This window comes from Homalodisca vitripennis, chromosome 4 (genome assembly GCF_021130785.1).
Source record: "Homalodisca vitripennis isolate AUS2020 chromosome 4, UT_GWSS_2.1, whole genome shotgun sequence".
In the NCBI taxonomy this organism is placed as follows: Eukaryota; Metazoa; Arthropoda; class Insecta; order Hemiptera; family Cicadellidae; genus Homalodisca; species Homalodisca vitripennis.
In genome coordinates this window covers 118271009-118285156 of record NC_060210.1, presented here as the reverse complement: position 1 = coordinate 118285156, position 14148 = coordinate 118271009, and the positions used below count along the sequence as shown (strand labels likewise).

The following is a 14148-nucleotide window of genomic DNA, read 5'->3' as shown; positions in this document are numbered from 1 at the left end:
GTGTTAGAAACTATACGGCACCATCATTAGTTAATCTTGGGCATTAATTACCATGTAAAAATATTAAGGCTTTTAGACATGGTCTTAGATCGAAGAACTCAAAAAAGTAGATTCAAAATAATTATTTTTAGTAGTTGCCTAAACCGCTTCCATAAATCTATAAGTTAAACTTTCTTTCAGTGTTTCTACAATGATGTCCTTTCTTTTAATGACTACTAATATAAAAATTTGATATTTCTTAAAATGTTGTGACTTCAACAAAATTAGTTTAATTTCTTTTGTTTGGAGTTTGTTTATGACGATGGAAGGATTGTGAAGGAAACACGATTTCCCAGACATTTGCCATCGTTCAATGATACGATACGATTGTGTGTTACTGATTGTGATTGTATTAGTTTGGTCTTTAATTAATTATACTGATATTAGGCTAACAAAAGAATTATTTGTTCGAATTGTAACGATTTGGCTCAAATGAATTATTTTGTTGGAATATCTGCTACACCTGACTAAAAGATGAGAAATGTTTACCGAAAACATTTTGAAATCTTTTTCATTACTTTATCAAAATTGTATCTCCTGATGTGCAATGCAAACTCCGCACTTACTTTCTTGTCATAATTTAATTATTTTTCAATCTTTCTGTGGCCTTAAAAATAAATAAAATATCTAAATAGCTTATTTTTTTGTTAAAATTAAATTTGTAACATATTGCAAAAGTCTTAATTATGTGTGTTACATGGAGGTTGAACAAGTTCTTTGCTTACATTTAATATTTTGATTAGAGAAATAAAGCATTTAAGTTAAATTTACTTTTTAATTAAAGTAAACCATAAAATTCCAATAAGCATTTTTATTTATACGTTTGAGTAATCAAGTTTAACCACCTTTTGACAAGGAAATGTGTTGTTTTCTGTGATTGCGCAAGATAAAATCAGATGAAGAAGAGTGAGAAAAACAACGTGGGATTCAATACGTTCTTGCATTAGTTTATTACACGCCAATACTTCATCAAAGAAATTGGCACTTCGGGCTCATCGGAGAGAACTAAGACGCGTGGGTGTTGATTAATAAAGTTGATGGTTTTTACCAGTGAACTTTTGCGTTCCAGTAGTCTATGAGATGAACTGTATCCAATTATTGCTTCTATTAGCTGAGCGTCAGCGAAACCTATCACATGATGGTCTGGAAAATATAAGTTTCTGTCCGAATATCTGTCAGTCTATCTGCACGATAGCTCGAAAACAAACCGACCTGTAGACTTGGAAATGTGCACGAAGGTTTATTTCTATATAGGTAGTGTTTGTTGACCGAAACTTATCTAGTGTGTTACTCTTATAATAAAGCTATAACGAATTACATAACTAATAAGGCCAAATGTTTGCTAGGCCTATATATACCTATAATATAAAAATAAAAATGTTATCGAATAAAAATATTCGCAAATTATTAGCGCGCCTGTTACAACTATTGTAATCTGCATGTGACTTTTCTTGCACCTTTTTAATGTCGATACTTGTCACACAAAGTTCGTGAGTTTTTAGTATCAAAAGCCTCAGTTATTCTTACAGTACTATTGTCGTAAAACTGATGGGTGGGCCCGAGCCCACCCTAGATTAACGATGGTTGGCCTGGGTGGAAGGTGACCGGGATCAGTGTTCTTGTATAAGCGTACGGTACTACACACAAAACACCCGTTTCCCATGTTTTGTTTCAACTAAAAAAAAAAAAAAAAAAAAAAAAAAAAAAAAAAAAAAAAATACAAAAACACTTAATTTGTGTTATTTTATGTTTTGCAAGGCATTTATTATTACATTATAACCATAATAGTGGCTTTTAAGATTTTAAAAAACCGTATAAACTATACCCAATATGTCGTAACGGTTTCATGTCCACGTTTAGTAACAGAACATAGTAGAAACCACGTGTTTAGACCTTTACTTATAACAATATCTTAATTATAATCGGATTGTTTTGGCTCTCTCTAACAAAATCTGATTGTGACTCATTAATGTAGGCTATTTCTTGTTCAACAAAGCAGTATTCCTTCTTAAAGTTTGAATTGGTGGTATTATTTTGTTCCCTGTTCAGATAAGATTAACCTAATATTTATAGGGAAGTTGCGACACGTTTCTTCTTCTTCTATGGCCAGAAGATTAGTCTAATAATACACCAACAGGAGCCACTGTAAACTGACCTCCGATCTAGTTTATATACGTACGTTCTCCTCCGTAGACTAATGCATATAGTCTCGGCTCTCTAACCAATTGAATCAGTAATTTGAGAAACACCTTATGTCCATTTTTTAATGTTAGTAAAGTTAAAATCAAAAAGCTCATCAGTGCATTTTTTACATTAACCTAAGTTGCAAACTCTAGCCATCATTGAACGGCTGTCATTTTTGACTCGGTTATCCGTTTGAGGTCGGGTTTGCAGCTCTGTCCTCTACTAATATAGACCTTTAATTTGATATGCATATCAACCTATGCTTACATTTAAGATTTTCTTTTGACTCCTAGCGGGCCGCCCCCCTGAGGAAGTAGCGGATCACTGAATATGTGATAAAATAGATATTTATGTCCAGTAACTTTGTGTAAGGTTTTATAGCTCTATTTTAAATATTTTGAAAAATATTTAACCGACCCGGGACTTTTTGGACACCCTGTATAATCATCCTATGTCGGCATTGTTGGATTAAATTACTGTATCGCATTGCATGAATGCCTTTTCAAAGCTTTTATTAATCATACAATTGTTACGCTATACTAATTAATTTATTCAGCTATACACGTTTGAATAGATGAATATTATGTACTGAGACGATCGCTTATCCTTGAGTGTATTACAGATTGCAAGTTGCTGATCCATCAAGTTTAATTTTTAAACAAAATAGATTTATATCCTACCGTCAATTCAATCCAAATAAATGTGGTCTTATGGTTATGGTGACATGTTTGGAAGGTTAACCGTCATCCTCAGACCTCAGTAGCCGTGGTTGTGGATGGCTTTGTCATAAAATCTAAATAACACAACACAAAATGCATATAAATAAATATCACTCGCACATAGACACAAACATGATCGCATGATCGCGCGCATGATGTTTTTTGCAGGCTGCACCCATTCACAACCATGGCTAATCAGGTCCGACTATGTAGATATAACATTCTAAATATGTCACTATAACCATAAGACCACATGAATATGAATTAAATTGATGGTAGGATATAAAACCAATATTTTTAGTCATTAAAATCGGTCCTTTGCTAACTACAATGAATAATAAGTTTCATTTATCATTATCGTATAGTACACCCTTCCTCTACTACATAACACTTACGCAAAATGTAACCAAAACAAACTTATTCTCAACCTGTATTATAGCAAAATTTTTACGTTATCTGGATGAATATGATGTTAAAACACAGTAATATTTAGCATAAATCTAGTAACTTATAGCCTCACATACAAGTAATTCATCACATTATAATAGATAATTTCTGTATTTATCAATAAAAATGAGGATTTGAGAAGACATAGGCAAGATACCGTAAAATAAAGATTGTCAAGGGCTCCACTTTAAGGTGGTGAGATCCTCCGCTAAGGCCTTAAAGCGTAAAGTGTAATCTGTATTACAGCAATTTAGTTATATTTTGAACGGGATCAAAACATTTTCTTGAGCGGTATTTTATTCAAATGTTACACTTTTCTAAAAATTGTTTTGACTATGTAGTTTCTAAGATTTCAGACAAATATAACGCATACTACGATTTTTATTTTATATGAAAATATTCTAATCTATGCGCGCAGTTTTGTTTGAGTTGAAACTAAACTAGTGAGCATACCTTTATAAAAAAACCTACAACTAATTGCGTAACTAAAAAGGCCAAATGCTTTTTAGGCCTACATGTATACATGCCTATAATATAAAATTGTTATTGAATTGAAATATTTATGCATATTATTCTTTTCTTCTCTTGTAACTACTCTTCATATGGCTTTCCCCACAACTTTTAAACGTCAATACTTTTCACACAAAGGTTTGTGAGTTTGTAGTTTCAGGTATGCTTACTTATAATATAACAAGATAATATATAAACACATTTTCACTATTTTTCCTTTCATAAAATACTGCTAAATTATAACTATGTTATGTTTATCATATGATTGTTATAAGGTGATTTGTTTGTAAACTTTCAACAATAAGGAGTTACAGATTTTTGTTAAAGGTATTCGTTATATTTCGTTATTCAATATTAATAACAATATTATCATGTATGCACACAACAATTTGGCGACGAGGTGTAATTGAGGATTTTGGTCCGTTTTATTCTTTCTTTGCAATTGTTGTAATAATTGTATAACATAATGGCTTATGAAAGTTTTAGTTTGTAGGCCTACTCAAGCAATTACTGCTCTTGTAAACAAATTCGATGCTGTTACAACAGCACAGGCTACCTCTACGTCAAGAATAAACGATACAGGATTATTTCATTTATAAAACACTAGCTGTTTCCCGCGGCTTTGCACGCTTTTCGTAAGCTTTGTCCGTGTAAGAGCATTTCTGGTTCAAGTAAATTATATTTCCATCGCCAATGTAGAGTTTGCCTTGATGTCACGATCATGAAAATCGATCAAAAGTGTATTGTACACGTACATGTCCTTTATTATAAAGTGGTCTAACACTCAACCCTTAAGTTCAACCAGAAACTTATTTTAAAGACAAATATACATCATAACTTAGCGCCTTCAAATAGTATTTGGCAGTTAAATATACGTAAATGCCTTGCATATTGCAGTTTATAATGTGTAGGCGATTTGAAAACTTTTATCTTTTGCAGCGCCGTCTGGTATCGAGTTACATCAATGGGCGTAGCATATAAACCTTCTCAGCGGAAAAATACATATACATACAAATTTTCATAATGATCGGCCACATAGTTCACGATTCTATAAAGGACAAACACACAAACATTCATTTATATATATATATATATATATATATATATATATATACTAGCTGTTTCCCGCGGCTTCGCACGCGTCTCTTAAGCTTTGCCCGTATATTTCTTTGCCTTCAAATAGTGTTTGGATATTTTAATATACGTAACTACTGTGTTGTAATTGCAGTTTATAATGTGCAGGCGCTTTGATAACTTTTATATCTTGCAGTACAGCCTGGTGGTTAGTTACATCAATGGGCATTGCGTATAAACCTTCTACATAGAAAAATACAAATTTTCATAGTGATCGGTCCAATAGTTTCTGAGTCTATAAAGGACAAACACACAAACATTCATTTTTATATATTATGATTGCAGAAACAGTTTAAACAAAATTTGTCGTTTCTCTTAAGCTTACTCTATGCTTTAAAACTATAAGTGTAAAGAAATTTATATATAAATATATTTTTTGTCGCAATATATATGTTTACAAAGAACAGCTGATTAAAAATTTGAAAAGACTCTTTCACTTAATAACATATGTTTGCTGCAATGCATTTCTTACGGGTATTTCTGTAACCAGTGGGGCGGAATCCTGAATCGGGAAAGGGATAAAAAGTATCCTATAACCTTCTACAGATCAAGACGAACAAATTAAAAAAAAAATTAGGCGAATCCGTCCAGCCGTTTGTGAGTGATGCTGTTACACACGAACAGTTTCATTTTTATATATATATATATATATATATATATATACAGTATATATATATATATTTATAGCCATTAAAACTTCAAAGTTTATCTATATATATATATATATATATATATATATATATATATATATATATATATACAGTATATATATTTATAGCCATTAAAACTTCAAAGTTTATATATATATATATATATATATATATATATATATAGATAAACTTTGAAGTTTTATTGGCTCAAAAGTAACTTTAACGTATTGCAAAGAAAGGGTAGAACACTGTTTTGAACTTAAACTTAGTTCTGAAATAGGAAATAATGATTAACTGAAGACTCCCATACTAATTACCTCTGTTGGAACTAAGTATTATCGACTGCTCTTTAGTATGAAAGTTCTTGTTCCATGCACTACTAAATCATATGCTGAACTTGTTGAATTACTGGAACACCACTTATGTTCTGCCCCAAATGCTTACACTGAACAGCATAATTTGTTATATTGTGTACAAGATTCAGGTGAGTCTATTGCTGAATTTATTGCAGTTCTTCGTAAATTAACCATTACTTTGCAATATAAGTGTGAAAATCAGGAATGTAAAACTGAAAATACCAATTAATTTCTCAGGGCACAATTTATTAGGGGCTTAAGTCATGTATACATCAGAGAAAGGTTGTTACAGGAGGTTTGAGCGAGCTTGCCAAATTTCTCTTTAGAAGCATATAAATAGGTAACTAACTAGATATCTTCTTCCTCGATTGTTACCTCAATTAATCAGGTATCTAGGAATAGCATTTAAATTAATCTTAAAATATCGGAGAAAATCGAAGATAAACGTAAAATTAAGTATGAACCAAATGGACGCTGTAACCGTCCGGATATTTAAGCTCTGTGTATTAATTGACAACATGTGTCTACCAACGAACTATACTACTGCCCATAAGCCACATGTTGTGTTTTCCAGTCGCACACAGCTGTGCGTTACTGGTGTATCCATGGACTTGCAGGCGCTGAAAGTGGGCAAGAACTCGCTGAGTTGAGCGGCGATCGACGGGACGATACGGCATCACGCCTTTTCATGCCGAAACACAAATCATTGTTTTTATTTGCATTGTTGGCAACTCTTCCTGTTTATTCCGTCAAGACGTCTGATCTGAGCAACTCAACTAGTTTGTTTTCCTTTTATTTGTTAATGTTAGTAATGTTTGTTATTTCGTGACATGGTGAAGAGTTGCTCTGCGTACAACTGCACGTCCAGATGGACTAAAGGCAGCCGCATTTCTTGTCACGAGTAAGTTCTTACTATATCAACCATGTCATTATTTACTTTTAACTTCCAAAATAGTAATTTTCACCAATATTATGTTCTGTAATGCCAAATTATTAACTGGGTTATCCAAATAATTAAAAGTTAAAAAGGACTGTTAATGAGTACATTAATAAGCTATCGTTTTTATTCATTACTAATAATTATATAGTTAAATAAAACATGCTTATCACTCAATTATTTTATCCGCATTGATCCAAGATATCAATGTTGGTCGTTATATCACTTATGAATGCATAAACTTATGTCATTGCTAAAACAGTATATACTGACCTACTCTACTTTATAATTATGGGAACTTTGTGATTTTCAGCTACCTGTATTTTATTATTTGTTTGTTTGTTTTGGCTTTCCATTGAATGATGTCAATTTACTAAAAAAGTGGATTCCTGCGACAAAGAGAACAATTTTTAAGCCTACAAAACATACTGTTTTATGCAGTAAACATTTTACAGAACATGATTACCATTTAATTTTGCCAAAAACACTACGAAAATGTCTCGAAAATGAAGCAGTTCTAACAGTTTTTTATTTCCCATCTCATATACAACAGCCACTGGAGAAACGAAGGAGGATTATTGTCAGAAAGAAGGTGTTTTCAAGGGCGTTTTCAAGGGGCATTTAACCTATGACGAATTCACTGGAAGCCACGGGTTATTTTTAATTAAAACTGTAATTAAGCTATTTTTTTAATAAATATCTCATCACATCTCAAAACAAAAAACTTTTGACATTACAAAACACCCAACTTAGGAATAAGGCAAAAGTTGTAAAAATAATTTTATTTTCTAACACGTAGATTAAGTATGTCATGTTTGTAAATTTTATGTAGTTTACTTTGAAATAAAATACCATCAATAAAAATGTTGTTTTTTCACTTGGGAAATATTTTAATCTTTGTTTTACATCTTTTACAGACATCTTCGTTTCCAACTTTATAAGTAAAATACCAAGTCAAAATCTCAGTTATTTTGATATTGTACAAAAATCTGTCCTTTAAACTAAAAATAAAAATCCACGGTAAAAAGCAGTTATTAACATTTGTAATAATAAATAAATGGTGGTATCTAACAATATTATTAAGTCTAGAAGTGATGTTAGATCATTACTATAATGCCTGCCATATGGGCGGAGTGAGTTCTTGCCCATTTCCAGCGCCTGCAGTTTCGGAACGCAGCCCAGGATTTCGGCTCGGTTTCTCCGCCCCAGAGCGCGTTCCATTGTTATAGTTCGTTGGTGTCTACACTGCGGATACACAAATCGCTTGTTAGCAGTTGTAAACGTGACCATTATTATCTAAATTTCAGTTCTTGTTGCCACATCGACCGTGTATCGAAAGCGTGTACTAAAACTCTATCCAAAAAGCTTAAGCCGGTAAATTATAACCACAACATTAGACAATTACTGAGTGGAGACAGTGTATTTAAAGATCATGTTGATGATTTTGACAATAATTACCTATTAGATAATAGTATTAAGAAAGTAATTAGTATATTTTACAAGCCTAAATAACTATTCTAAATTTATGGATCCTGTTAAGGTTGGTTCAAAAACAAAACTTTTTGAAGTTGATTCCGGTAGTCCAGCTAGCACCATGACTCTTAAATAATACAGTGAGTTGACATTGGGTCAAGATTTAGAACCCACTATACTGTACGTTTTCGCACATGTAAGGCGAAGGATTTACTCCTCTAGGAGTAGTCAAGTTTCCTGTCCAATACAAGATTGTATCTAAGGATGATTTTCATGTTGCTAATGTTCATCAGATCATATATGGCTTCGTAATCTTAACATCAGCATAGCACGGTCAACATGTCTTCTCCTGAACTAATAAATAGCTCAAACCAACTCAGAAAAGAAATCTGTCAGTCTTTCAAGGATATAATTAAAATTGATTTTATTCCCAACTACAGGTGTAGCCAAATCCAACTTTTGCAAAAACGAGACAAGTTCTGTATACATTGCGGAAAAAAGTGGAAAAAGAACAGAACAACCTTGAAAGTCAATGAGTTATTACAAAAGTAGAATATTCTGAATGGGAATCACATCTTGTAGTTGTACCTAAGTATGATGGAAAGTACACATATAGTAATTGAACTAATGAATCGACTTACATTTTGTATTAAAAGTGTCCCAAATGAGTTTCAAAAGTTCATGAATGATGCTACTTTAGATCTGTAGGAACAGCTGCATATTTTAATGACACTAATAATCTAAGGATCAACATTACAAGAGTGCAAGAACTTAACCTTAAAGTGTTTACAGCGAATAAGTGGATTATATCTTAATTTGAATCTCGATGAATGTAAGTTCTTTGAACAAGAAATAAGTTACCTTGGTCATGTAATTAGTGCTAATGGTCCGAATAAATCTTCAGTTAAAGTGCAAGCTATAACAGAGCAAACAATATCGAGGAACTTAGGATAATCCTTGGTGTAACAGTGAGTACTACTCAAAGTTTATTCCTCATGCATACACTTCTACAGCCTTTAAACCAACATTTAAAGAAGAACTCCAAATTTAATAATGGAATTCAAATTGTGAAATTGCATTCAACAGTGTGAAACACAAAATAGCAAGTAATAAGCTGCTTATTCCATTTGATCCAAAAGGAAGAACTATAATATAATAATCTCTCCAACAAAAACTTCATCTGAACAATATTTTGGGCAAAATGTTCGGACAAGACTCGATTTAATAAGATCATAAATTTGTGATAGAAACAAAACATTTCAACCCTATTGAGAAAATTCGTAAAGTGTGGGAGAACGGGTGCTTACACGAAGTTATTCTCCTTCAAATTCTTGGCTCTACGGTATAGTCGTAGAAAAACTGAGGAGACTCCATTGTATTGTTGAGCTTGATAGAGGTTAAGCCATAAACAGACAAATATACCAATTACAGAAACGGGAAATGGAGTATCAGAAAACAAACATAGACTCAGCTACAAAGATGTATTCGACTTCTCTATACATTCAGCCATCTATTTCTAAAAGCAAAGAAACCAAGAAAATGTTATCACTATTTTTGAATGGACATTGCACTACTTCAGAAGCTATAAAAGAGACACTAATTACAAATCAAGATACAAAAACCCACTAAATTCGACTACTAATGTGTTGAAGATATACATTATATATCTTTATTTAATATTAATAATTATTATCATGAATAGACACAACATTTACATTTGAATAATAATACTGTATAAAAAAAATCAAAATTGTTTACTTTAATTGAACAGATCTAAGAAATAAAACCACTTTTCTTTATCTAAAAGATTCAAGAAGTGCATAACAATTTGTAATGTCCTTTAGTATGTAACATCTTTTAAGATCTAAAAGAATAAAAACAATGTTCATAATTGAAAAATACATACTTTACAAACCCCCTTTTGTAATAGGAAATTAAAAACATTAAGGAGGGCCATATCAAATACAAAACCAGGGGTTTTAACAACACATTTACATACACTCTCAATCTAATTGTATGTTTGTGAAATACTGTAGTAGCATACCCCTATCTCTCTGATCACGACACCTAACATAAGAAAATAAGTCCAAGTAGGGTAAAGTTATAAAGAACACCCGCAATCCAGTTAAGACTACGCAGGAGGTTACAAACAGATGAAAACTATTAATTTGCCAAGGAGGGAGAAACAGAAGCACGAGAGAAAATAGTTCATGATCCACTAAACTGTTTTGAGTTATTATTAGTACTCTAAGGAAGTTATAGCATGACCGGTGGGATGCGCGTGAGGAGTGGAGGAGTTGAGCGCGTGGGGGCACAATCTAAAGTAGGGGAGTGAATACGGTGCTACTAACCCTACTGAGAGTTTTCGGCTCCCGGCTCATAGTGGTGGCGGGAGCCGAATATTGTAGTGTTTGCCAACATTTCTAGACCCTTATGTTCTTACCACGGTGGTCTTTTATGATGAGCAATTTAGTATAGGAGACCTTGAGAATATTTGAACATATCTAGACTCTTTTGAAGTTACGGCGACGGACTTTTATGATGGGGAATTCAATACAGGAAATCTTGGAAATATTGGGACCGGATTTACGTGATCTTAACAATGACTATGTTCTGCCGAAATTGTGTTCATAGCTCACCCTTCTTAATGAGTTCGCATTAGAGATACCTGGTGGTAAGAAAGGGTTCTCATAAATTGGGAAAGGGTAGGAATTTATATTATTCTTGATCTCCAACGACTACAACAGTTCAGAATTGTAATTGTTACGCTTTGTTAGCCATTTAAATTCAATTTATCATATACTAACCGTGTAAGCTTCAGGATTTACGATAGTAGATACAATTATACACTACAAAATTTTCAACTGACATAGCCTAGCTGCTAAATTAAAAATTAATATAAAACTGGTTAAACTAATTTGTCAATATACACAGTAGAATAAGAAAAAACTCAGTTTTATCTACCAACTTGTATCAAGTTAATTTAATGATGTATACTTAAAATAACAATAACGCCAACGATCCACACGCAATAGTTAACATAACAAAACCCCGTTGTCGATGAAAATTATTTATTGTTCTTCGAACTACACCCAAATCAAAATTGTCCAGATCACTTTTAGTATGTTTGCGTTTTCTTACTTTGTTGGGCGTACTAAAAGAATTGCCAATTGGACTTATTTTTTTCCTCCTTCAAAATTCGTCTCAGCGTACTTTCAGAAATTCCAGTTGCCTCTACGACACGCTGTTGAACTTTCTTCAAATTTATAAGTGTGTTCGTTTCTGCTTCCCGTTTCACAAAATGGGAAGCACTTCTCTTGCTTGGCCGTGTATAACCTTTCTACCTCAAATTTTACTTTTTACATTATGATCCATCACAAACTCTTTACTTAAAACGTAATGAGCACAACGCAATTAATTCACAAATTGTATTACAACTCGTGAATTGGCACAAGCGAATGTTTTTTGGGCGGCACGTATAGAAGACTGGAGACCGAAGTTCACAAGGCTAAATACGGCAACAGACTGAGCCGCTTCACCCCCCCACCACTTTAGTTCCGTCTTTGCCTACGGCGCATCTCGAAGTCACCGGTCATGCTATAAATTCTCTACTATAATACAGATCATTTATATGTATAACCCAATCAACCAAGTTCTTCTAATTGTATAATGCATCAAATTAGACGATCAATTTCCTTTAACACAATTAACACACAAAAGATGTTTTTTGTATTTTATTAACATTTTAAATTTAGCTCAAATTTTATTAATTTAAAACAAGAAACTGAGAAAACCTTTTTGCTCGTTTCTGTGTGAAGAGAGTATAACAACGCACGTCAATCAAAACTATAGCATATAGTTCAACAACTATTTTATTTAGCAATGTTTTCCAGATGATTCTATTTTTTTTCGATCAAAGAAGATATTCCTCAGGTCACTGGTCACTCTCACTCTTACAGGCTGTCATAGTTATAGTGGCAGTGGTTTGTTTCCATCACTTATAGGTTATGCTGTTAACACTGAGAATTGGAATTTAAAATTTTACTGATATGTTTAGTTGTTAGCCATAAATTCAAACACTGATAATTATTAAAAAAATGTAAGTAGAATTAATTTATTATTTTAAAGCATCTTTCCTAGACCTAGCCTATTATATTCGTTTTATAACGGGCAACCTTAGGTGAGTTCAATAGGGCTAATTAAATTGGTTATATGGTTAGTCATAGGTGAAGAATTTATGAAAGTCGTGGTCAGTATTTGTAAAATCATCCATATTTGATCTTTTTACGTTTTCCTTTAAAGATTAATTTCCAAATCACCAGGCTTATGGAGGTTGAAACATCATGAAACAGCATGTTTATTAACCTGTAGATGTTATTAAGTTAGCCTATGAAATTAACACTTTGTTCCTTCATGGTCATACATTCTAAATTAATGAAAGACCTTTTCTTTATAAAACAAAGAATTATAAGATCAATAAAGCTTACGACTATCTTCAGTTATTGATTAATGATATCAAATAGGCTAGATGTAAACTATGTAAGTATAATACTTTTGTAATTTGTAGAATTTTGTATTCACCAATGTGTCCAATATTTTCCTTCTAAAGCCAGTACACCTTACAGATTGATTGATTAAGAGTGGAAGTTGAATTAGAAAAATATTTAGTTATTATTTCTATATTAGGTATTATATGAAATTAAAAGTCTCCTTTACTTAAATTCTAAATTTTACATATAATATTTATCATCTAAGCAATTTGGGTACTTTGCTATTATCCGGAGGCCACTATATTTGGAAAAGTTTTTCTTACTAGGAACCGAAGTAAACAATATTATTAGAAAGGGGGAGACTTTAATAAGCGGCCTACACTCGTTATTGATTGCTGTAATCGAAAAATTCGATATGTAAAAATCGCATACAATAAGAGTTATAAATAACCGTAATAAGAAGAATCTCGTACATTACAATTTTAAAAACATATATTTAACAATAAAATTACAAAACTAATTAAGGCCTAGACTTTGATATCAAAGAAACCTTACAATATTACTTGCCTAGCTTGATATTGAGTAACCGCTTTAGTGAAATGGAGGAAAGAATCCTCCGCTTGGGTTACTAGGAGCCAAATCCATATGTTGAAGCCACATAAACAGTCACTTGTGAGAAATATCTCACATATTTTCCTCATATTTATTGCTATTTTCAAAGTTTACAAATATTAGTTACTTCTTGCTGTTTATTGTTTACATTAAAATTACTATAACTAATAAGTTCAAATCATATGGTTAGTTAAATCAATTGTAATATCGAATTATTTCTACGGATTAAAACAATCGAACCATTCGATAATAACAATTGAATAACGAGTGTAGGCCGCTTATTAAGTCTACCCTTAGAGAGAACAGACTTTATTCGACTTACTGTGATAATTACATGTCATTATTACGATTGGTTCTTGTTTTCTGCCTCCCACGCACGTATGTATAGCCTAATAAAAATTGTAGATGGGACCGAGTAGCCTCCTCACAGACATCACTTCCTGTTGGGAGGTAGAAAATTTGGACAGATTTTCATAATGACATGTAATTTTCATAGTACATCAAATAAAGTCTTTTCTTTCTAATAAGTAGTTTTTTAGGTCTCCAGTAAGGAAGAATTTAAAAAACAATGCCCTCCGGATAATACCAAAGTATCGT

At 32.3% G+C, this 14148-nt stretch overlaps 1 protein-coding gene across 1 annotated transcript in view; it reads left to right on the top strand.

The window, feature by feature from the left end:
• Positions 1-12390: 12390 nt before the first annotated feature.
• LOC124360003 (serine/threonine-protein kinase GL21140) overlaps positions 12391-14148 on the top strand; it is a 35735-nt gene continuing 33977 nt past the window's right edge. The window contains exon 1 of the mRNA XM_046813228.1: positions 12391-12548. The gene's annotated coding sequence lies outside the window, so the exon portion shown is untranslated. The remainder of the gene's footprint in view (positions 12549-14148) is intronic.